The sequence below is a fragment of the Scyliorhinus torazame genome, chromosome 11, assembly GCF_047496885.1.
Source record: "Scyliorhinus torazame isolate Kashiwa2021f chromosome 11, sScyTor2.1, whole genome shotgun sequence".
NCBI classification, from domain to species: Eukaryota; Metazoa; Chordata; class Chondrichthyes; order Carcharhiniformes; family Scyliorhinidae; genus Scyliorhinus; species Scyliorhinus torazame.
The window spans coordinates 232,407,917-232,433,666 of NC_092717.1; the positions used below are offsets into that span (position 1 = coordinate 232,407,917).

The 25,750-nt window shown below is 46.0% G+C and overlaps 1 long non-coding RNA gene across 1 annotated transcript in view; it reads left to right on the forward strand.

Moving 5' to 3' along the window:
• LOC140385853 (uncharacterized) overlaps window positions 1–25,750 on the forward strand; it is an 89,364-nt gene that overhangs the window by 34,173 nt on the left and 29,441 nt on the right. Inside the window, exon 2 of the long non-coding RNA XR_011933487.1 lies at window positions 18,770–18,842. This is a non-coding gene — a long non-coding RNA (uncharacterized lncRNA). The remainder of the gene's footprint in view (window positions 1–18,769; window positions 18,843–25,750) is intronic.

The following is a 25,750-nucleotide window of genomic DNA, read 5'->3' on the forward strand; positions in this document are numbered from 1 at the left end:
GCTATCCTGTCCATTCTAAGATTGAAGACGTACTGGTCGAAGGCTTAAAGAAGGACAAATAATTGGCTGGGTTTAGGGAAGGAAGAGGCCGATGCCCAGGTGGGATGGTTGAAAATACAGCTGTCTAATGATAGGGTGAAGGTGGTTGGAGTGGGCGAATGATGGATGGTCAAGAATGGGGAGAAATGGAGAATTGAAAAGCTATCCTGACTGTTATATTCCTTTGAACTAGCTACTCAATTGATCTGATTGCCCTGTTCAAACTCAATAGCTCTGCAAATTAATTCCCTCATGGAAGCAGGCACATCCACAATGATAGACTTGTTGGGTGACCAATGCTGGAGCAGGAGGAGGTCATTTAGCCCTTCGAGTCTGCTCTGCCAGCATTGTGTAGATGGAGGGGCTGGCAAACTATTGCATGATATGTTACAATGTCATTCAGAACAAAGCAGTCCATTTGATAAGCATGTCACCCGCCACTGACACATAGTGTGTGCCATCTACAAGATTGTAGGAGCTCACCAAGTCTCCTTCAGTAGCACCTTCCAAACCCGCAACCTCTACCATCTAGAAGGACAAGGGCAGAAGGTACATGGGAACCCCACCACCTGGAGGTTTCCCTCCAAGTCACTTACCATCCTGACTTGTAAATGGATCGCCATTCCTTCACTGTCGCTGGGTCAAATATCCTGGAACTCCCCCCTGTGGTATTATCATAAATGTAAGAACTGCAAGGGTCAATGAAATGTCTAGATCAGCCACTAGAGTGAGCTAGAGTTACAAGTATATAAGGTATTGATGCTAAGCCTTGTGGGGGGAGAGAAGTGAAGGAGTCAGCTAGAGCATTGACTGAAGGAAAGATAGTATGAGTAAGAGCAGATCATAGTTTGTAATAATGTAGAGATTAGTTGTAGGTGAGTGCAGATTATGTGTTAATTATCAATTGTGTATTATTTAGGAGTATGTGTTGAATCCAAATTAGTAGTGTTACTAAATTTATAGCGTTGTTCAAGTTAAAGCTATTTTGTGGTCTTTGTGAACACTACGCCAACCATCCTGATTTTAGTCACACAAGGAACACCACACCTCCCTAACAGCACAGTGGGTGTACCTGCCCCACAAAGACTGCAGCAGTTCAAGAAGGCAGCTCACCACTACCTTCTCAAGGAAACTTAAGGAAGGGCAATAAATGGTGGACTGGCCAATGAGGCTCACGTTCCTTAACGAATCAAAGACAGGACTGAGGGTCATGTGATTAAACCTCCAGAATTATTTCCAGCCGGAACTGACATGTGAGATGTTAGTTTCAGCTGGAGCGTGGTGTAATTGATGTGCTGTGCAGAGTTCGCAGTAGTTTGATCAGGAATGTCATTGGGAATATCCAGAAGAGAGCAGCAGTCATCCCTTGCTGTGAGGAGTAGCTTTGCAAAGATTGGGCTTTCAGGAGATGTTTTGTCAATGATCATGGTAATTTATGGTGAAATTGTCAGATTAGTAATGGACAAAAGAGAACGGTATGGATCCAGAATTTTCACACCCAGGCTTATTCAACACTTTGGAAATTGAGCATCACATTTCATAGACAGATTGGTCTGAATTAGGTCAGTGCTGATTAATTTAGTGAATAGTCAAACTTAGTCTAATTGGGACATTCTGAAGTGGAGCTGCATCTGTCTTTTACAGAGAGCAACACCAATCATTCCATTTTTAATTTTTCTGAGAAACAGAATATTTAATAAAAATACTTGTTACTGTGTGGCGGAGAGTGAGGAGGAGGCTTTAAAATAGGCGGCTTTGTCCTGTTGGATTTTACTCACTAGGTAAAGGAAGATAAAAAACCAGAAGAACAACAACAGCTTCTATCTGTACAGCACATGAGTGCAGGAAATCTGCCAAGTGGGAGCATGATCAAACACAATTTGACATTGAGCCACATAAAGATACATTAGGACATAAGATTAAATGCTTGGTTGAAATGGTTGTTTTTAAGGAATGTTTCCAAGTAGGGGAGAGAGAGCGATAGAGAGGGGGGGAGATTTAGGGAGGGTGATTCAAAACTTTGGGTCTTGGCAGCTGAATGCATGACCAACAATGGTCGCGCCACTAAAATTGTGAGTGATCAGAATTGGATGAGCGCAGATAACTTGGAGGGTTGTGGAGCTTGAGGGGATTACTGAGATAGGGCGGAACAAGGATTTGGAAAGAGTGAGAATTTTAAATTGCGTAACCGGGCCCAAATGTAGGTCAGTGAGCACAAGACTGAGCAATGCTATGAAGGTAGAAATAGCCAGTCTCAATGATGGTACGGTTAGATTCTTGCAAGCTCATGCCAAATACAATAACATGTTTGTGAACTGACTTGTTCAGTCCCAGTTTCCAGGGAGAGAGATAGTGTCAGTGGTTAGGGAATGGAGTTTGGTGAAATAAAGAAAGAAATAAAGACCTTACATTTGTACCGTGCCTTTTGTGACCTCAGATTTTTCAAAAGCGGGATTCTCTGACCCTTACCGCCAATGGGATCTCTAGTCCCGCTGAAGGCAATCTCCCAGTGGCAGGTTCCCCCGCGGCGGTTCCCCCGCAGTGGGACGGGCGAGCCACACAAAATGGCGTAGACATTGACAGCACCTGAAGATCCTGTTGGCGGCCAATGGCTAAACACCTCTACCACCGAAGAGCAAGTCGCATGGTGGCCGGAAAATCCCACCCAAAGTGTTTTACAGCCAATTAAGTGGTTTTCAAGTGCAGTTAGCTTTGTAATGTGTGAAAAGCAGCAGACAGTTTGTCCAAAGCAAGCTCCCAAAGACAGTAATGTGATAATGACGTGTTAATCTGACTTAGTGATGTTAGTTGAGGTATAAACATTGGCCAGGCCATTGGACTGAACTCCTCTACTCAGCTTCAAAATATTGCCTTTGATTCTCTTACACACAAGTCAGAAAGCTGACTGGACATCCGGTTAACATCTCATTCAAAAGCTACAATCTCTGTCAGCTTAGATTTTATACTCTGGAGGCAGATAATGGTGGTAACTTTTCTTTATTCTTTCTTGAGATGTGAACGTCACTGGAAAGGTTCGACTTTATTACCCATCCCTAACTGCCCTTGAGAATGTAGTGGTGAGCTGCCTTGTGGAATTGTCAAGCTTCATGAATGTTGTTGGAGCAGTACTCATCCAGGCAAGTGGAGAACATCCCTGCACGCTCCTGTTAGTTTTAGTTGGTGGATGGACTTTGAAGAGTCAGGAGGTGAGCTTTATCCTGCAGAATTCCCAGCCTCGGACCTTCTCTCACAAACCAGAGCACTTGTATGGCTAGTCCAGTTAAGTTTCTGGTTAAAGGTAACCCTGAGCTCGGTGAAGGTAGAGGATTCAACCATAAGAACATAAGAACTAGGAACAGGAGTAGGCCATCTGGCCCCTCGAGCCTGCTCCGCCATTTAACGAGATCAGGGCTGATCTTTGTGGACTCAGCTCCACTCTCCGGCCCGTACACCATATCCCCGAATCCCTTTATTCTTTAGAAAGGCATCTATCTTTTTCTTAAAGAAGGAGCCTCAACTGCTTCACTGGGCAAGGAATTCCAGAGATTCACAACCCTTTGGGTGAAGAAGTTCCTCCTACACTCCGTCCTAAATCTACCTCCCCTTATTTTGAGGCTGTGCCCCCTAGTTCTGCTTTCCCCGACCAGTGGAAACAACCTGCCCGCATCTATCCTATCTATTCCCTTCATAATTTTATATGTCTCAATAAGATCCCCCCCGCATCCTTCTAAACTCCAATGAGTACAGTCCCAGTCTACTCAACCTCTCGTCATAATCTAATCCCCTCAACTCTGGGATCAACCTAGTGAATCTCCTCTGCACTCCCTCCAGAACCAATATGTCCTTTCTCAGGTAAGGAGGCCAAAACTAAACACAATACTCCAGATGCGGCCTCACCAACACCCGATACAATTGCAGCATAACCTCACTAGTCTTGAACTCCAGCCCTCTAGCAATGAAAGACAAAATTCAATTAGCCTTCTTAATCACCTGTTGCACCTGCACACCAACTTTTTGCGACTCGTGCACCAGCACACCCAGGTCCCTCTGCACAGCAGCATGTTTTAACATTTTGCCGTTTAAATAATAATCCATTCTGCTGTTATTCCTCCCAAAATGGATAGCCTCACACTTGGCAACATTGAATTCCATCTGCCAGACCCTAGCCCATTCACCTAACCTATCCAAATCCTTCTGCAGACTTCTGGTATCCTCTGCCCTGTTTGCTTTACCACTCATCTTAGTGTCGTCTGCAAACTTTGACACATTGCACTTGGTCCCCAACTCCAAATCGTCTATGTAAATTGTGAACAACTGCGGGCCCAACACTGCTCCTTGAGGGACCCCACTAGTTACAGGTTGCCAACCAGAGAAACACCCATTTATCCCCACTCTCTGCTTTCTTTTAGTTAACCAATCCTCTACCCATGCTACCACTTTACCCTCAATGCCATGCATCTTTAGTTCATGCAGCAACCTTTTGTGTGGCATCTTGTCTAAAGCTTTCTGGAAATCCAGATATACCACATCCATTGGCTCCCCGTTATCTACTGCACTGGTAACGTCCTCAAAAAGTTCTACCAAATTAGTCAGACACGACCTACCCTTTGTGAATCCATGCTGCGTCTGCCCAATGGGACAATTTCCCTCCAGGTGCCCCGCTATTTCCTCCTTAATGATAGATTCCAGCATTTTCCCTACAACCGAAGTTAAGCATATCGGCCTATAATTACCCGCTTTCTGCCGACCTCCTTTTTTAAACAGTGGTGTCAGGTTTGCTACTTTCCAATCCTCTAGGACCACCCCAGAGTCTAGTGAATTTTGATAAATTATCACTAGTGCGTTTACAATTTCCCTAGCCATCTCTTTTAACACTCTGGGATGCATCCCATCAGGGCCAGGAGACTTGTCTACCTTTAGCCCCATTATCTTGCCCAATACTGCCTCCTTAGTGATTACAATCATCTCAAGGTCCTCACCTATCATATCCTTATTTCCATCAGTCACTGGCATATTATTTGTGTCCTCCACTGTGAAGACTGACCCAAAAAACCTGTTCAGCTCCTCACCCATTTCCCCGCCTCCTATTATTATATCTCCCTTCTCATCTTCCAAAGGACCAATATTTACCTTCGCCACTCTTTTTTGTCTTATATATTTGTAGAAGCTTTTACTATCTGCTTTTATGTTCTGAGCCAGTTTACTTTCATAGTCTACCTTACTCTTTATTGCTTTTTTAGTAGCTTTCTGTTGTCCCCTAAAGACTTCCCAGTCCTCTAGTCTCCCACTAATTTTTGCCACTTTGTATGTTTTTTCCTTCAATTTGATACTCTCCCTCACCTCCTTAGATATCCACGGTCGATTTTTCCCCTTTCTACCGTCTTTCTTTTTTGTCGGTATGAACCTTTTCTGAACACTGTGAAAGATCGCTCGGAAGGTTCTCCACTGTTCCTCAACTGCTTCACCATGAAGTCTTTGCTCCCAGTCAACCTTAGCTAGTTCTTCTCTCATCCCATTGTAATCGCCTTTGTTTAAGCACAAAACACTAGTGTTTGATTTTACCTTGTCATCCTCCAACTGTATTTTAAATTCCACCATATTGTGGTCGCTCCTTCCAAGAGGATCCCAAACTATGAAATCATTAATCAATCCTGCCTCATTACACAGGACCAGATCTTGGACTGCTTGGTCCCTTGTAGGCTCCATTACATACTGTTCCAGGAAATTATCCCGGCACATTCTATAAACTCCTCCTCAAGGCTGCCTTTACCAACCTGGTTAAACCAATCGATATGCAGATTAAAATCTCCCATAATAACCGCTGTACCATTTCTACATGCATCCGTTATTTCTTTGCTTATTGCCTGCCCTACCATCTTGTTACTATTTGGTGGCCTATAGACTACTCCTATCAGTGACCTTTTCGCCTTACTATTCCTGATTTCCACCCAAATTGATTCAACCTTGTCCTCCATAGCACCAATACCATCCCTTACTATTGCCCGGATGCCATCCTTAAACAACAAAGCTACACCACCGCCCTTACCGTCCATTCTATCCTTTCGTATAGTCTGATACCCTTGGATATTTAACTCCCAGTTGTGACCATCTTTTAACCATGTTTCAGTAATGGCCACTAAATCACAGTCATTCACGATGATTTGCACCATCAACTCATTTACCTTATTTCGTATACTACAAGCATTCAGGTAAAGTACACTTATGCTGTTTTTTATGTCTTTGTTTGTTATGAATCCTAACACCTTGATCAGTAACTTTTCACAATTTATTTTTCCTCTTACCCTTTCCCCTAATTTTCCTTGTCTTTGAACCCATATCTCTACATAACCTGTCACGTAACCTGCTGCCTTGATCTCCATTAACCATTATACTGTCCATAGCTTTACACTTCCCTTCCCCCCAACTTCTAGTTTAAAGTTCTTGTGACCAACCTATTTATCCTATTCGCTCGAACACTGGTCCCAATGGTACAGGTCCCTCCTGCCCCAGTACTGATGCCAATGCCCCATGAAATGGAATCCCTCTTTCCCGCACCACTCCTTTAGCCACGTGTTAACTTCTCTAATTTTCTCAGCCCTATGTCAATTGGCACGTGGCTCGGGTAGTAATCCAGAGATTATAACCCTGGAGGACCAGCGCTTTAATTTAGTCCCTAGTGTTTGATAATCCCCAAACAGGTCCTCTTTCCTAGTCTTACCTATGTTGTTAGTCCCAACGTGGACCACAACAACTGGATCCTCCCCCTCCCTCTCCAAAGTCCTTTCAAGCCGTTCAGAGATGTCCCTCACCCTGGCACCGGGCAGGCAACATACCATGCGGGACTCTCGATCTGGCTTACAAAGGATGCCATCAATCCCCCTAATTATAGAATCCCCTACAACTACCACTTGTCTTTTTGCTCCCCCCTCTTGAATGGCTTCCTGTACCACGGTGCAGTGGTCAGTCAACGCATCCTCCCTACAGCCCTCTTCCTCATCCACACAGGGAGCAAGTACCTCATACCTGTTGGACAAGGTCAAGGGCTGAGGCTCCTCAGCTCCTAAACTCAGGATCCCCCTACCTGCCTCCCTTGCAGTCACACCACTCTGTCCCTGACCACTGTCCGAATTAACAGAACTTATTCTACCGGGTGTGACTGCCTCCTGAAACAAAGCGTCCAGGTAATGTTCCACCTCCCTGATGTGCCGCAGTGTGTGCAGCTCGGTCTCCAGCTCATCAATTCTGAGCCGAAATTCTTCGAGCAGCCAAAACCTGCTGCAGATGTGGTCCCTGATGATCTCAATGGGATCCACCAGTTCCATCATCATACAGCAACAGCACATCACCTGTCCAGCCATATTCAACTAGTTAATTAATTTAAATATTAAATTAAAAAAAATATATATAACCTCAAGGATAAACCCGAACACCAACAAAAACACAGCCCTCTCTCGCCACTCACCCGAACTCAGTCACTCACCTAAACTCAGATGCACTCTGTTCCAATCAGCACTCCGTGACTAAAGGCACTCCTGCCACACCTTTTGTGCACTCACCTCTCCCAGCACTGTCCCGGCTCTCTCCTCCGGCGCTGTTTTCGCTGTCCCGGCTCTCTCTGCTCCCGCGCTGTTTTCGCTGATGTCACCACGGTGACATCATTGAACATCAAGGTGAGATGGTTGAATTGAGAAGTAGCATGTGAGGTTTTCCATTTGCTCTTAATCATTTAGATTTAGATTTATTGTCACGTATACCGAGGTACAGTGAAAAGTATTGTCCTGCAAACAATCCAGACAGATCGTTGCATACATGAAAAACATAGGATATACGATAGATACACAATGTCAATATGCAGACGCAAGCATCGGTGATGCAGATGGGGTGTAGTGCTACTCAGTTGAGAAGATGTGTGGAGGGATCAGTTCAGTCCATCAGAGGATTATTCAGGGGTCTGGTAACAGTGGGGAAGAAGCTGTTTTTGAATCTATTGATGGTGTTCTCAGACTTCTGTACTTTCTGCCCGATGGTGAGAGGGGTTTTTGATTATGCTGCCCGCTTCCCCAACACATACACTTGGTAATACCATTTGATATCGCTTTGAATGTAGATTTCTGATAATTTTATGAGCGTCTATCGTATTACGGCAACGTCATCTAAGTTGATGAGAGGGGTTCGGAGGCTGAGCATGAAACAAAACTCCGTGAATCACTCTTGTGAGGGTTCAATCTCATGTAATTTGCTGTTGCCCATTCATTCAACAAAGTGATTGTTCCTTGCATGTGAGAAGAGTTGGTCATGGTACTCCAAGAGAGTCAGATCATCCATAAACTTATCATTGATGAATAGAACATAGAACAGTACAGCACAGTACAGGCCCTTCAGCCCACGTTATTGCGCCAACCATTTGTCCTAATCTAAGATCAACCTAATCTACACCCCTTCAATTTGCTGCTGTCCATGTGTCTGTCTAAGAGTCGCTTAAATGTCCCTAATGACTCTGACTCCACCACCTCCGCTGGCAGTGCATTCCACACACCCACCACTCTCTGTGTAAAGAACCTACATCTGACATCCCCCCTATACCTTCCTCCAATCACTTTAAAATTATGTCCCCTCGTGACAGCCATTTCCACCCTGGGGAAAAGTCTCTGGCTATCCACCCTATGCATGCTTCTCATCACTTGTCACCTCTCTGCCTTCTTCGCTCCAGTGAGAAAAGCCCTCGCTTTCTCAACCTTTCTTCACAAGACATGCCCTCCAGTCCAGGCAGCATCCTGGTAAAGCTCCTCTGTACTCTCTCCAAAGCATCCACATCCTTCCTATAATGAGGCGACCAGAACTGGACACACTATTCCAAGTGTGGTCTAACTAGAGTTTTATAAAGCTGCAGCAAAACCTCGCGGCTCTTAAATTCAATCCCGCTGTTAATGAAAGCCAACGCACCATACGCCTTCTTAACAACCCTATCAAACTGGGTGGCAACTTTGAAGGATCTATGTACGTGGACCCCAAGATGCCTCTGTTTCTCCACACTGCCAAGAATCCTGCCTTTAACCCTGTATTCAGCATTCAAATTCGAGCTTCCAAAATGAATCACTTCACATTTATCAAGATTGAACTCCATCTGCCACTTCTCAGTCCAGTTCTGCATTCTGTCAATGTCCTGCTGTAACCTGCTACAACCCTCAACACTATCTACAACTCCCCCAACCTTCATGTCATCGGCAAACTTATTAACCCACCCTTCCACTTCCTCATCCAAGTCATTTATAAAAACCACAAAGAGCAGAGGTGCCAGAACAGATCCTTGAGGGACACCACTGGTCACTGACCTCCAGGCGGAATACTTTCCATCCACTACCACTCGCTGTCTTCTTTCGGCCAGCCAATTCTGTATCCAGACAGCCAAATTTCCCTGTATCCCATGCCCCCTAACTTTCTGAATGAGCCTACCATGGGGAACCTTATCAAATGCCTCATTGAAATCCATATACACCACATCCACTGCCCGACCTTCATCAATGTGTCTCGTCACATCCTCAAAGAATTTAATGAGGCTTGTGAGGCATGACCTGCCCCTCACAAAGCCATGCTGACTATCTTTAATCAAACTATGTTTTTCAAAATAATCATAAATCATATCTCTCAGAATCCTTTCCAATATTTTTCACACCACCGACGTAAGATTGATGGGTCTGTAATTCCCAGGGATTTCCCTATTCTCTTTCTTGAATAGGGGAACAACATTTGCCTCCCTCCAATCATCTGGTACTACTCCAGTGGAGAGTGAGGACACAAAGATCATCGCCAACAGTGCAGCAATCTCCTCCCTCGCCTCCCGTAGTAACCTTGGGTATATCCCGTCAGGCCCAGGGGACTTATCTATCCGGATGCTTTTCAAAATTTCCAGCACATCTTCCTTCTTAATATCAACCTGTTCGAGTCTATTAACCTGGTTCACGCTGTTCACATGAGCAACAAGGTCCCTCCCTAGTGAATACTGGAGCAAAGAATTCATTTAGGGACTCCCCCATCTCTTCAGACTCTAGGCACAAATTCCCTCCACTATCCCTGATCGGCCCTACTCTCACTCTGATCATCCTCTTCTTTCTCACATAAGTGTAGAACGCCTTGGGGTTTTCCCTAATCCTTCCCACCAGGACTTTTTCATGCCCCCTTCTAGCTCTCCTCAGTCCATTTTTGAGTTCCTTCCTGGTTACCTATGGCAGCACGGTAGCATTGTGGATAGCACAATTGCTTCACAGCTACAGGGTCCCAGGTTCGATCCCGGCTTGGGTCACTGTCTGTGCGGAGTCTGCACATCCTCCCCGTGTGTGCGTGGGTTTCCTCCGGGTTCTCCGGTTTCCTCCCACAGTCCAAAGATGTGCAGGTTAGGTGGATTGGCCATGATAAATTGCCCTTAGTGTCCAAAATTGCCCTTAGTGTTGGGTGGGGTTACTGGGTAATGGGGATAGGGTGTAGGTGTGGACCTTGGGTAGGGTGCTCTTTCCAATAGCCGGTGCAGACTCGATGGGCCGAATGGCCTCCTTCTGCACTGTAAATTCTATGAAATCTATGAAACCCTCTAGAGCCGAGTCAGATCCTTGCTTCCTCAACCTTACACAAGCTTCCTTCTTCCTCTTGACTAGAAGCTCCACTTCTCTTGTCATCCAGGACTCCTTCACCTGACCATTCCTTCCTTGTCTCAGTGGGACAAAACAATTCAGCACTCGCAGCAAGTGCTCCTTAAACAATCCCCACATTACTGTTGTGCATTTCCCCAAGAACAATTGTTCCCACTTTATGCTCCTCAGCTCCTGTCTAATAGCAGTAAAATTTCCCTTCCCCCAATTAAATACCTTCCCATACTGTGTGTTCCTATCCCTCTCCATGACTATGGTAAAGATCAAGAAGTTGTGGTCACTGTCACCGAAATGCTCTCCCACCAAGACATCTGACACCTGGCCTGGTTCGTTGCCGAGCACCAAGTCCAATATGGCCTCCCCCCTAGTCGGCCTATCTACATATTGAGTCAGGAATCCTTCCTGTACACACCTGACAAAATCTGCTCCATCCAAACCATTTGCACTAAGGAGGTTTCAGTCAATATTAGGGAAGTTGAAGTCACCCATGACAACAACTCTGTTACTTCTGCACTTTTCCAAGATCTGCTGCCCAATTTGTTCCTCTATCTCTCTGCTGTTATTGGGGTTCTATAGAAAACTCCCAATAAAGTGACTGCTCCTTTCTTGTTTCTGACTTCCACTCATACTGACTCAGTAGACAAACCCTCCTCAACTATCTCCTTTTCTGCAACTGTGGTGCACTCCCTAATTAACAGTGCTACTCCCCCTCCTCTTTTACCTCCCTATCTATTCTTCTTAAAACATCTAAACCCCGGAACATCTAACAACCATTCTTGCCCCTGTGAAATCCATGTCTCCGTAATGGCCATAACATCGTAGTTCCAAGTACTGATCCATGCTCTAAGTTCACTCCTTGCATTGAAACAGACACACTTTAACCCATTCCACTGAGTGCAACTTTGCCCTATCAACTATCTATTCTTCCTCACAGACTTTCTGCATACTTTTCTGCCTGTTCAACAGCTTCCCTATCCTCTGATACATAGCTCTGGTTCCCACCCCCCTGCCTCCCGGAGAGCTCTAGCAAGCCTCCCACCCAGGATATTGGTGCCCTTCCATTTTAGGTGCAATCCGTCCCTCATGTACAGGTTCCACCTTCCCCAGAAGATATCCCAATGATCCATATATCTGAAGCCTTCCCTCCTGCACCAGCCCTGTAGCCACGTGTTCGGCTGCACTCGCTCTCTGTACCTTGCCTCACTTGCACGTGGCACCGGTTGCAATCCTGAGATCACTAGTCTGCTTGCCCTGCTCTTTAGCTTCCAGCCTAACTCCCTTAAATCACTTTTTTAGATCCTCATCCCTTTTCGTAGCTATGTCGTTGGTGCCAATGTACACCACGACTTCTGGTTGCTCCCCCTCCCCCTTAAGAATCCTGTAGACTCGATCTGAGACATAGGTGTGGTGATCTCTATACAGGCATTATTTATGAAGCCTAAAAATATAATAGGGGTTGTTATATGTTCCTGTGGGAGCATGTTGGGCTGAATGACATGCTTCTAATGCTGCACATTCTATTTAATTCTACGTAATTACAATATTACAAAGTAAGACCAGTGGATTTTCCATGTAACTGGAAAATAAAATCCAAAAGAGTGAGGCCTTTCCTCCTAATAAGTTACTGGGAAAATAAAAATACTTGGAAGAGTAATCTTCTTACCTTATGCTTCTATTTTGTTGTCCAAAATAGTCACTGCAAATTCAGGCCTGTAATTTTGAGTGCTTGCCGAATTATGCACGATGCCCAATTTTTGCTAGAATTTACAGTGCAGAAGGAGGCCATTTGGCCCATTGAGTCTGCACCGGCCTTTAGAAAGAGCACCCAATTTAAGCCCCCACCCCCACCCTATCCCCGTAACCCAGCAACCCCACCTAACCTGTGGGCAATTTAGCATGGCCAATCCACCGAACCTGCACATCTTTGGGCTGTTTTCTCAGTAGGTTTAGGCACCCAGCTGGGAGACAGAAAACAAACTCATAAGCTGACAGGGTTCACTGTAGCTGAAGGTAGCATCGTAAAACCCTTTTGCCCACAGAATTGTAATGTGAAGCATTCTGGTGTGAAGAAATCTTTCACCACTGTTTCAAAGGGAAATTGATGAGAGCTGATGTTGATCTACAAAGCTTCTGTACTGGACATTGTGGCAGGAGACATTTGCTGACACTCCATCCACGAAAAATAATACAGCCAAAGGCAAATAGGCCAGAATTGCATTCTGCTGTGTCTCTGCAAAATATGATTTTCATCTTCTTACCTCGGGGAATCGAGATTTGAGAATAACACAGATGATGTTCAGAATGGAGTACAGTCACAAGTGGAGTACCACAAGGATCTGTTCTGGGGCCGTTGCTGTTTGTCATTTTTATCAATGACCTAGAGGAAGGCGCAGAAGGGTGGGTGAGTAAATTTGCAGACGATACTAAAGTCGGTGGTGTTGTCGATAGTGTGGAAGGATGTAGCAGGTTACAGAGGGATATAGATAAGCTGCAGAGCTGGGCTGAGAGGTGGCAAATGGAGTTTAATGTAGAGAAGTGTGAGGTGATTCACTTTGGAAGGAATAACAGGAATGCGGAATATTTGGCTAATGGTAAAGTTCTTGAAAGTGTGGCTGAGCAGAGGGATCTAGGTGTCCATGTACATAGATCCCTGAAAGTTGCCACCCAGGTTGATAGGGTTGTGAAGAAGGCCTATGGAGTGTTGGCCTTTATTGGTAGAGGGATTGAGTTCCGGAGTCGGGAGGTCATGTTGCAGCTGTACAGAACTCTGGTACGGCCGCATTTGGAGTATTGCGTACAGTTCTGGTCACCGCATTATAGGAAGGACGTGGAGGCTTTGGAGCGGGTGCAGAGGAGATTTACCAGGATGTTGCCTGGTATGGAGGGAAAATCTTATGAGGAAAGGCTGACGGACTTGAGGTTGTTTTCGTTGGAGAGAAGAAGGTTAAGAGGAGACTTAATAGAGGCATACAAAATGATCAGGGGGTTGGATAGGGTGGACAGTGAGAGCCTTCTCCCGCGGATGGATATGGCTGGCACGAGGGGACATAACTTTAAACTGAGGGGTAATAGATATAGGACAGAGGTCAGAGGTAGGTTCTTTACGCAAAGAGTAGTGAGGCCGTGGAATGCCCTACCTGCTACAGTAGTGAACTCGCCAACATTGAGGGCATTTAAAAGTTTATTGGATAAAGATAGGGATGATAATGGCATAGTGTAGGTTAGATGGCTTTTGTTTTGGTGCAACATCGTGGGCCGAAGGGCCTGTACTGCGCTGTATTGTTCTATGTTCTATGTTCTATGATGAGAATAGTTCAGAAAAGGTGTATTGTTCCTAATTGGCTTCTTCCCCCTTTTGGAGATGTTGCAAGAATGGTCTTTTTTTTAACAAATTGGTTTAGATTATTTCTGGTGACAGACTGCACAGTGTGACAGGCACTAACCTATTTTCAACTGTAGCCCAAAGGGTTGGAATATAATTTCTGAAACAGAATGCTGCAGGTTCCAGCCCCTCAACAGAACCCTGCGCACAAAATCAGGGCTCCAGTGAAACACCGAGGGAGTGCTGCACTGTTAGAGGTGCTGACTTTTGAATGAAACATTAAGTTGAAACCCAGTCTGTCCTCCCAGATTGAAATAAAAGCCTGCATGACACTATTTAAAGAAAAATAAAGGCGTCCTGGCCAATATTTGTCCTTCCATCAACATCGCAAATACAGATGATCAGGGCATTATCCCATTTTTGTTGTGGGACCTTCATATGTGCACATGGTTGTCACATTTCTTACATGATAACATTGACTACACTTCAAAAAGTACTTCATGTACATTCTTTGGGACTAGAAGCAGCCAAGACAAATCAGAATTACAAAATGCGTGAGCAACATGGCTTATTTTATTAAAACAGCTTCTTCAGATTCTAGCTTCTGCTTGCAGACTCCTTCTGCTGGTACAATTATATGTGGCAGTTTCAACTGAACAAAATGAACATTGCACTTTTCAAAACACTAATACACTACCTCCCTCCCCATCACACTTCACAAGTTCTTTATCTCCTCTCTTTAGCGATGTAGCTCTGAATTTCATATTTTGCTCTACTTTTACTTTCTTTTGATCCTCTTGGTCTCAATCACATGTAGAGGTACATGATGATCAATAGCTCCATGGGGTAACTCAGCAAGACGTGCTCGCATAGGATTTTTAAAATAATTGTTCAAGAGATGTGGGCATCACTGGCTGAACCAGAATTATTGCCCATCCCTAAGGGAATTTAAGAGTCAACCACATTGCCATGGATCTGGAGTCACATGTAGGCCAGACCAGTTAAGGAAGACAGATTTCCTTCCCTCAAGGACATGAACTAGATGGATTTTTAAGATAATCAACAATGGTTTTCATGGTCATCGTTAGAATTTTAATACCAGATTTTTATTGAATACACATTTTACCATCTGCCCTGGTGGGATTCGAATCTGGGCCCCCAGAGTATAATTACCCTGGGTGTCTGTATTACTCGTCCAGTGACAATATCACTATGCTACGTCTACCCTTTGTGCAAAGCTGAGTGTAGCTCATGGCTTTCCATTAGTCGAGTGATTTGCTCTGTAATTGCGAACAAAGTTATACAACTCTTGTTTCCATTACTTGCTCTCAGCTGTAACTGTAGAAATCATTTTTTTCCACGGTTCACATAAATCATTCAATTTCTCCATTAGCGGGCGAACAATTAGATGTGATCTTTCAACGAGTGATCTACTGAACAATTTGCTGCTTAATGGGGATCCATTATCACTTCTCGCCCTTTGAGGCATTTCAAGTGAGCCGATAATCTTATCAAGCTTTTGGGATGACTGCTTTCATTGGAGTTGATTTAACTATTTCCACGACTGGGATTCTGCTGTAGTTGTCAGTGAAAACAAACAGGTATTCACCAATGGGCCAATTTGCAAAATCAACATTAATCCCGATTCTTGATCCCAGAGGTAGTTCGGATGTCTTGAGAGGATCTTGAAGATTTGACGTTGCGATTGATTGACATGGAAAACACTCGTGTGGTCAATTCCTGGGAACCATACATTTTGTTTGGTTTTAATGGTTCCCTGCTGAAATTCATGTGTGATAAAGACAACACATCCTCTCAATGATTGTGGAATGAAAATGCAGTTATTGTGTAAGACAAGGACAGATGTGGTTGTAAATGTGCGGTTATAATATGAGCGATTTGGTTTGTCTTTCGATCATGTCTTTCCACTTTGGTGATTCCATAGCCATCATGCATCGTTCTAACCCCTCATCTTAGTTTGTTGCCTCTTCGTTGTAAAAAAAAAGCTATTGGACAACTGCGAGTTCTGGGGGATTTACTTCAAACGGAGGATTGACGTTTTCAGTCCACTTCGCGCTGTCGTGGGTTGAGCTGCGGAGACTGCATACGAGGCACTGAAACGGGCCGTGGGAAGACAAACCTACGGGGCTGCCGACTCTGCAACCTACTGCCCGGGAATCGATAGCGAGGCACCGGAACAGCCAGTCTGCTTGTGTGCTGAGAGCTTGTCTGCTTTAAACAGAGAGAAAGTAATCAGCAGGGAAGACAGGCTGAGAGCTGAGTAGGAGTAGCACAGATCGAGGAGCTGCAATCCAAAAATGGCAGAAAGAAAAGGCGCAGTGGACATGTTGGATGAGGAGGAGACATGGACCTCTAATGAGGAAAGGTTCTAGTCATTCCTGAAAGCCAATCAGATCTGCACGCTGTGAACTTTCTCAGCCCAGTTGGGTATAAAACATTCATGCTGCTGCAGAATTTTACATCCAGCTAAACCTGGAGACAAGTCACAAGACGAGTTAATGGCTGTCTGGCAAGAACATTTCTCTCCCCGTTCACTATTAATAGCTGAAAGATTCTGCTTTCGCTGTCGTGCACAGGAGGATGGGGAAAACATTTCACAATGTGTTGCATCACTGCGAAAGCCAGCAAAGTACTGCACATTTAGGCAGTCTTTGGATGATACACTTTGCGACCGATTAGTTTGTGGCCTCAGGAATGAAGCCACAAATTGTTGACTGAAGGTGCGCGAATCCTAAAATCCGCTGTAGAAATCGCAACGTCTATGGAGCTTGCTGCGAGAGAGGTTTCGCTGATTGGAGTTCGAGCTCAAGTCCATAAGGTGGAGTCTGTGAGAAGCAGGTTGACCAAGAACCTACCGCATCATCGCTGCAACCAAGTGTGTTACATGGCTGGAAATTGTTGGAGCAAGGAGAAGAAACGCAACAATTCTTGTTGCGGGCAGCACGGTAGCATAGTGGATAGCACAATTGCTTCACAGCTCCAGGGTCCCAGGTTCGATTCCGGCTTGGGTCACTGCCTGTGTGGAGTCTGCACATCCTCCCCGTGTGTGCATGGGTTTCCTTCGGGTGCTCCGGTTTCCTCCCACAGTCCAAAGATGTGCAGGTTAGGTGGATTGGCCATGATAAATTGCCCTTAGTGTCCAAAATTGCCCTTAGTGTTGGGTGGGGCTACTGGGTTAAGGGGATAGGGTGGAGGTGTTGACCTTGGGTAGGGTGCTCTTTCCAAGAGCCAGTGCAGACTCGATGGGCCGAATGGCCTCCTTCTGCACTGTAAATTCTATTCTATAATTGTGGTAAGGTTGGTCACATTGCCAAGGCATGGCCAGACTCAGTTAGGTTGGTTGTCTGGTGGCCAATAAATTGGCCAAAGGCCGTGTTCTGCCCAGTAACGGGTGGTGATTGAATCCTGCCTGAGTGGGATGATTTCCAGAGACCTAACAAAAGCAGAGCTGAGACCTGGACACAGAGAGACAGGGGCCCTATCTCTCTCTCTATCTCTCTCCTTTTCTCTCTCTCTCTCTCTCTCTCTTCTCCCCCCCCCGCCCCCCCTCATGTTTTCTCTAGAAAAGCTGCATCGCTGTACACAGAATCTGCATGAATCTCCGGGGAAAACCTGGATTGAAGCCGGTGTGCTAGAAACAACCACTGAAACTCTTATCTTTTACTTTCATTATAATTTTTTCACCCGTCTCCTCTCATCTGTGTTTGTCTTGTGTGTGTGTGTGTGTGTGTGTGTCGAGGGTAGGATGAGTTTAGGTGGAGAGATTAGGAATTCGATAATAGTTAACCAATTGTATTTGCTGTATATTTCATTACCGTGCTTGTTATAAATAAAAAGTAATTGTGTTTAAATTTACAAACCTGGATCTGTTGAAGTGTTTGATTATGCAAAAATGCCGGGGACACCAAAGGAGTAAAGGGGGAGGGGTGCTATGTATCAGAGTAACACCATTGGCTGGTGTAATGTCACGTGTTACGCATTTATGCCATCGAAGCGTCTCGCGGGCTTTTGAGGAGTTCACCATTATACCCTGCCTGAGCAGCATCTCGTAAATACAGCCCTTGCGCTGTGTTATATGAACTCGACAAGTGCCACCTCTGATTCTTTCTCTTTGCAAGTACAAGAAAGAGCGTAACAGTTAGTTTGAGCTGAGGTCGAGCTTATCTGGTTAATACTGAACATGGAACTCGCACTCTTGTAGTTTGAGCATCCAACCTATATTCGAGTTGCTGGTTTGCTATGTTGATTGTTGAACAAGTTCACTAGTGGACTATGACCGGTAATGACTTCAAATAGAAATGGCTTCCATACAAATAGAAATAAATATGTTAAATACCCCATGTGAGTGAGTGCACTTACTCGCTCTTTTTGCAAATAATGTTGCTCTACAGGTGTTAGCAATCCACTTGGCATTGGAATGAACAATTGATGGGTTCCCCATCATTTTGCATGAGAACAACACTAAGTCAATCAGGCTTGTGTCCATGGCTAACTGAAATGTATTTCTCAGGCTTAAATGGGCATTGCACAACTTGCTGACAATGGTTTGATCTGGTGTGCAGCTGGTTTGTGAGATATCGGCCATTCCCACTTGGTGATTCCGTTTGTCAGATTGCTTAAGGGGACAGACAGCACTGTGAGGTCAGGAATGAAGTCACGATAGAATGTGATGGGAGCTAGCAGATTCCAAACTTCCCGCACATTCGTAACATCTGTGTTTCCAATTGGCTTCATCTTTCCGTAGGTCAGGTGATGCTCCATCACAACGGAACACATTACTGAAGAAGTGGATTCAACTTGCATTGTCTCTGTTCAAGGTGAGCTTACATTCTCTGAAACATTGCAGGCATACATGCTGATGTGTCTCAAGTCGACGGGAGAGAGGCAGAAGACAGAAAATTATAGGCTGGTTTGACTGACTTTGGTTATTGGTATTTAGTTTGGTTTAGAGTCTATTATTAAGGATCATTTCCCTAAGAGCTCCATAATTTGGACTGTTTTTAATGCTCTTTCCATCGATCAAAATTATTTTGTTTGATTTTTTCAAATTCCAAATACTTCTGTCCTGGTTCGTCCCTTAAATTTCTAAACTATGGGCGGGTAGGAGAATCCCCGGGGTGGCGTGTGAATCCCGCCCCGCTGCTCTGACGCCGGCTGCTGTATTCTCTGGCGCCGGTTTTCGAGCGGGGGCGAGGTTTACGCCATGCTGGTCGGGGGCCGTTGGCAGCAGCCCCCCGGAAATTCTCCGGGCCGCAATGGGCCGAGCGGCCGACAGTTCCTGGCCACTCCCACCGGCGTGAAATGAACACGGTCCCACACGGCGGGACCTGGCTGGTAGGCTGTCTAGTGGAGTCCGCTGGGGGGGTGCGGGGAGATCCGTCCCTGGGTGGGGGGGAGGGGGGGGGCACGGTGGCCTGGCCCACGATCGGGGCCCACCGATCTGGAGGCGGGCCTGTACCGCGGGGGCACTCCTTCCTTCTGCGCCAGCCTCTGTAGGGCTCTGTCATGGCCGGTGCAGAGAGGAACCCCCCTGCACAAGCACAGGAACACGCTAGCCAGTCTGCGCATGCGGAGGACCATGCCGGCGGTTCTGCGCATGCGTCAACTCGCGCCTGCCCTTCGGCGCCGGTTGGCACAGCGCCAACCCCACTGGCGCTGGCCAAGCCCCCGGAGGTGCGGAGGATTCCGCAACTTCCAGTTGGCCTGACGCCGGAGTGGTTCGCGCCGCTCTTGGCGCCGCGTCGGGCCATCCCGCCGATTGTGGGAGAATCCCACCCAGTGTCTTGTGGCGTCTGTTCATATCCACTTACGATGGCTTTTCTCACCTCAACATAATACCTAATTGCCTCCTCTAATGGTGATTCAAACACTTCACTAGCTCTACCTACCAACTTTGTTTGAACCAACAATACCCTCACAGTCTTGGCCACTTCAATTGTTTCGATAATAATAATTGCTTATTGTCACAAGTAGGCTTCAACGAGGTTACTGTGAAAAGCCCCTAGTCGCCACATTCTGGCACCTGATCGGTCGGGGAGGCCGGTATGGAAATTGAATCCATGCTGCTGGCATTGTTCTGCATTACAAGCCAGCTGTTTAGCCCACTGTGCTAAACCAGCCCCTAAATACTTGAACCATACTTGAAAATACTTTGAATCAGCCCCAGAATACCTTCTCAAATGCAATAAAAAAGGTTTCCACATCTTTCTCATCAAAAATTTGCAGTGCATTAATATATTTTAAAATATCCCCATTAGGCTTTTCACTAGGAGGGATTACTCCTTCCTCTAGGCATTCCTCACTGTCTGTCTTTAACTCCAACATTTTACATTGATGTTCCCTCTCTCTTTCATTTTCCTGTTCTTCCCTTGCTAATCATTCCATTACCACATCAAATTTCAATTTAATTTTGAAAAACCTTCTCTTTTTCCTTTGCTTTGCCATTGCCAATCTCTCTTTATCTTTGGCCACTCTCTTCTATTCTTCTACCTGGATTTCTAATTGTTTTATTTGTAATTGAATTTTAGCAAATTCTGATGATTCAGACTGTGTCTCTGGCAACTTTAAATGCTGAGCTATCGCTTGAATTATCTCCTTCTTCACCCCTGCAGCTTGGAAAATCCAAAAGCTTTGTTCTTACCATCTTTTGCAAAGCACACCCGAGTGACCTCTTCCACAGCCAGGAAATTCTTAGCCATAGAAAGAGCCATTGTACCAGTCACTCCCTATTTAAATTGTCAGAATTGAACACCTGAAAGAAAGCATCGGTTCTTCACACATTCACTGTCTTTAAGTTCAATGATCCCAAACCAAACCAGGAAATATACTTTTTAACCTGCACATGCCCCCAAATTAGTTCCAATGCTGGACCAGACCCATGCATCTGTTAGGATGCCGGACAAGAAACCCAAATACTGTTTTTTTTAAATTTGTAAAACTGTGAGGAAAGAATACTTCACCCCAATACTGACCAATAGGTATCTTTTATATTAAAACAAACTTTATTCTTAACACAGGATTAAACATGTTAACATCACCGAAAATAACATTTCAATTAACAGTTAAACACCTCTTAAAACAGGGCAGTACGGTGGCACAGTGGTTAGCACTGCCGCCTCACGGCGCCGAGGTCCCAGGTTCGATCCTGGCTCTGGGTCACTGTCCGTGTGGAGTTTGCAAATTCTCCCCATGTTTACGTGGGTTTCGCCTCCACAACCCAAAAGATGTGCAGTGTAGGTGGATTGGCTACGCTAAATTGCCCCTTAATTGGAAAAAATGAATTGGGCAATTTTATTTTTTTTAAAACCTCTTAAAATAAAATGACACACTTTACTACTAACTTATACCTTCTCCATCTTCAATCAAACACAGCCCATTATAGGCCAAAAGCCACTTATAAATTAATAAACACAGGGATTCTTGCTCTCCTCTGGGAAGAGAGTTGCTTACAGCAAATAAGAGACCCTTTCAGATACAAGCTGCAAGTCCTGCTGTCTTTGGCAGATTAAAAGCTAAACTGTCTGCTACAGACCTGGCTCCTTCCATTAATTACATCATCTTTATCCCATTCAGATCCCATGACCTGCTTCCCTAAATCTAAACACAGTGTCACAATTTATCTACCGCCAGGGAATTTCCTTGAAACAAAAGTTCAATAGCACTATATAGATAAACAATTAAATGCTTAGAATCAATGATTATCTGTCTTTTACGGCATCTTAATTGCACTTTTAGCAGTCACAGAATCTGCATGAGTATTAAACGAGGTTTTTAAAATATATCACCGCAATAGGAAAATATATACCTTAACCTAGGCTTTTAATAATATTACTGCCCCAGATCTATATTTTAAAAAATCCTACATCCATCACAGAGATTAGAAGAATGAGACGTGATTGAATTGAAACATTGCATTTTCAGTGGTTTGGCAGGGTAGTTGTGGAGAAATAGTTTATTGAAGAATCTTTGAAGGTGGCAGTGGTATTGCCATGAGACGACTAATCCAGGGGCCAGAGGTGAAATGCTAATCCAATAAAAATATGGAATTGAAGGTCTAATGATGACCATGTAACCATTGCCGATTGTCATTAAAAACCATCTGGTTCCCTAATGTCCTTTAGGGAGGGAAATCTGCCGTCCTTACCTGGTCTGGCCCATGTGAGTCCAGACCCACAACAAAGAAGTTGACTCTGAAATGCCTTGTAAAATTGCCGAGGAAGCCATCAGTTCAAGGGCAATTTGGGATGGGCACAGCCAGTGAAGAGCAGAAGTGGGCCAATCACCCATCGAGTCTGCTCTGCCATTCAATGAGAGGTTATTACTGATCTACATGATAATCCTTAACTCCATTTTCCCGTCTTATCCTCATAACCATTGATTCCCTTACTGGTTAAAAATCTGTCTGTCTCAGCCTTGAACATACTTAACGGCCCAGCCTCTACAGCTCTCTGTGGTAAAGAATTCCACAGATCCACTACCCTCTGAATGAATTTTTAAAAATACATGCCGCAATATTCCCAAAGTTTGGATACGTAGTATTTATGGCACAAAGACTGGAGTGAATCGCAATGGCCTCGATTGCTTGATCTAGATCAGAATTGTTGGATCCGTGGGGGGGGGGGGGAGAATTTTTTTAAAGTGCCCCCCCCCCGCCCCCGCCACCCCACCCTCCAGAGCTGTCCAGTGTCTTCCCTCCCCTTGGGCTCCTGGAGGATAGTGGTGACATGCACACTCACCTCCAAACTCCCTCTCCGACGTCAGGGTGCCAGGTTTCCATCTTTCAAGAGCAGCAGAATTTGGGGCTGGGTGGGAAGATGCAACCAGGGCGGACGATAGATTATGATGTCCGCTAGTGAGATAAAATGGTAATTAGGAAGATTTACGGCCATCACGGGAATTGCAGCCGCGACTGACACAGCCGCTAAACTGTGGCCATGGTCACGATCTCAGAATAAGTAGTTGACCGTTTAGGACAGCGATGCAGAGAAATTTCGCCACTCGAATTGTTGTGAATCTTTGGAATTTTCTTCCCCCCCCCCCCAAGGGTTGTGGATGCTCCATCGTTGAATATGATTCAAGACAGAGGCTAATAGATTATTGATTATTAACGAAATGAAAGGCTATGGAATGGTGTGGATAGGTGGAGAAGATTGGTCTTGTTTGTTCTCAATGTTGAAGAAGACTCAAAGGATTAAATGGCCTACTCCTGTTCCTATCATACATGTCCTTATGTTCCAATACACTTCAGAGTTAGTCCAGGGTGACAGGTTGCATGGTTTTAATGGTCTATTTTTCCCGGTAAGTACCGATATTCCACTCAACAGTTTTCTACAATAGGACAACAGAGTGGAAACTCACTAAACAGGACAATACAGGACCATGTCTGCACCCTATTGTGGGTTAGCATTGGCCATGCTAAATTGCCCATTAGTGTCCAAAGGTTAGGTGGGGTTACGGCGATGGGGCAGGGGCACGGGCCTCGTCTGTTTCGGAGGGTCGGAGCTGACTCGATGGGTCCGGATGGCATCTGCACTATGATTCTATGATTCTACTGTTCTGGCTTCTAGCTATTTAACCTTAAAAAAATCCCACAAAATTATACATTTTTTCCACAGAACCCTTTAGCTGGAGTTAAGTGAATTAACTTCAACTGTTTGCTGACATGGGAAAAGTAGCCTCTTAACCTCTGGGGATTTGATCTAGGATAATGGGACTGATATCACAATCAGCCAATGATGATGAGACCAACTAATCCTTAGGGTTTATTGCGACTTGCGTGTGAACCCTCATTTGAAGCTTTCGCAAATTTAACACCCTTGCGGGGAATCTGAAAACTGATGGTAAAGGTGACCACTCATTCGTTCCTAAAGGTTACCAGTGTAAAGACAATGGGTGGGAGTCTGCAGTCGGCGATGCCAAAATTGTGTCTGGCGATCGGCCGGAGAATCCCTGTTTGCGACAAAATTGGGGGTGATGCGGCTTTTGCGATGCTCCGCCCCCTCAAAAATGGCGTACTAAAGGAGAACTGGGCACGCCATCGGGACGGCCTCAGGACATCACCTGAGGCCCTCCCTCAATGCTCCTACCCGAATGGGCCGAGTTGCCGATGGCGCGGAACACTCATGGTGATTCTTTTTGCGGAACCCGCTGCGGGTTGTGTCCAGCGGCGTCACAGTCGGGGGGGGGGGGGGGGGGGGGAGGGGGGGGAGCCGTGCCGCTGGCCGGGTAGCCGTCTTCAGCGAGGGTTGCGAGGACTGGTGGGGAGTGGCCCAGGGGTGGCAAGGGGGTTTACTAGGGCTCATTATTTGGCAGGCCAGGTCCACGCGCAACCAGCGCCATTCTCCTGGCCATACTGGAGCCGTTTTTGGCATGGGAGCCGGGAGCTTTACCTGGCATGGCTGCTTGCCCCCCAATGGTCCCAGAATCGGTACAGCTATTGCGCCTTTTTTTCTGGCATAAAACGGCACTGTTGCCACACCGGCGTCAGCACCTAGTCAGCAAATCGGAGAATCCAGCCCAATGACATGGAACTAACTTGTCAGCTACTCTCATATTTGTTCATGTAACAACTTGTGAAAGATGTAGAAGTCATGGAAGTTGACAGTCCAATTTTGCGAGAAAACGTCAAGAGAGATCAATCGATGGGAACAAAACGAACATGGCTGAAGAATCGCTGCAGAGGAAAGACCAGGAAAAGATTTTGCTTTAAGCTGATGTGACGGCTGATCTGTAGAGAGAGGCCTCATTGGGAGAAAGACCAAAACCTTCTTTTCTCTTTGAAACACACAAGCAGGAACGACACGGGATTCATTCAGCCGATATCGCAAAGAGAAGCCTATTGGAAAGAGGCAGAAGGTGTCAAAACTGTGGCCGGGATTTTCCGGCCCCTTCCGACGAAGGCACCAGAAGGCGATTCCCAGCCGCACGGCCGGGGAACAACGCAAACGGACATCGCCTTCGGCAGGACCAGACAATTCTACAGGAGGCCAATTGCGAGCAAGCTCCGCCGACAGAAAAGGCCAGGGGCGGCCGCAGAATCACGGCCTGTGAGCGAAGGCCCAGATCTGCATTTTCACAGCGGCCCAAGGATATATATTGGCCAGGATTCTCCATCGGGAAAGGTGATTGGTTGGAGATGCCGAAATCGTGGCCGACGCCGTGTTCACGCCAAACCGCAATTCCCCGGTGCCTCGAAAGCGGGGTCAATGCGTTCCACTCCACACGTACAGTAAATGCCGTTAGCGGGCCTGAACCGGTATTCTCTGCGGCCTTCGCGATTCTCCGCCTCCACCAGGGGGTATTCCCGACGGCCAGGTTCACTTGTGCTTTCAAAAATCGTGAAACAGGCAGCGTGGCTGCTGAGGAGGAGCGAGGAGGTAGGTGATGCGGAGGCACGACCGTGGGCTTCCGGCCCTGACATTAGATGGGGTGACCCGCCCCTGGACCAGGGACCGACGCCATTACTGCGGCCTGCAAGGCAGCCATCTTGCTGCGCACCCACTGACCGCCCACCATGGCCCCTGGTAGTGCAGAGTGCCACCAACCGTATGGGTGCCCCCACCCCTCCACCCCCACACCCCACCCCTCCACCCCACCACCACTTCATCCCACCCTCCGCTATACCACCCCTCCAACCGGCTGCCACCCGCTGGCTGGATATCACATGGCTCACCAAGGGCAACGCCCATGGTAGCACCTACAAGGCGGGTGGGGGGGGGTCAGGATC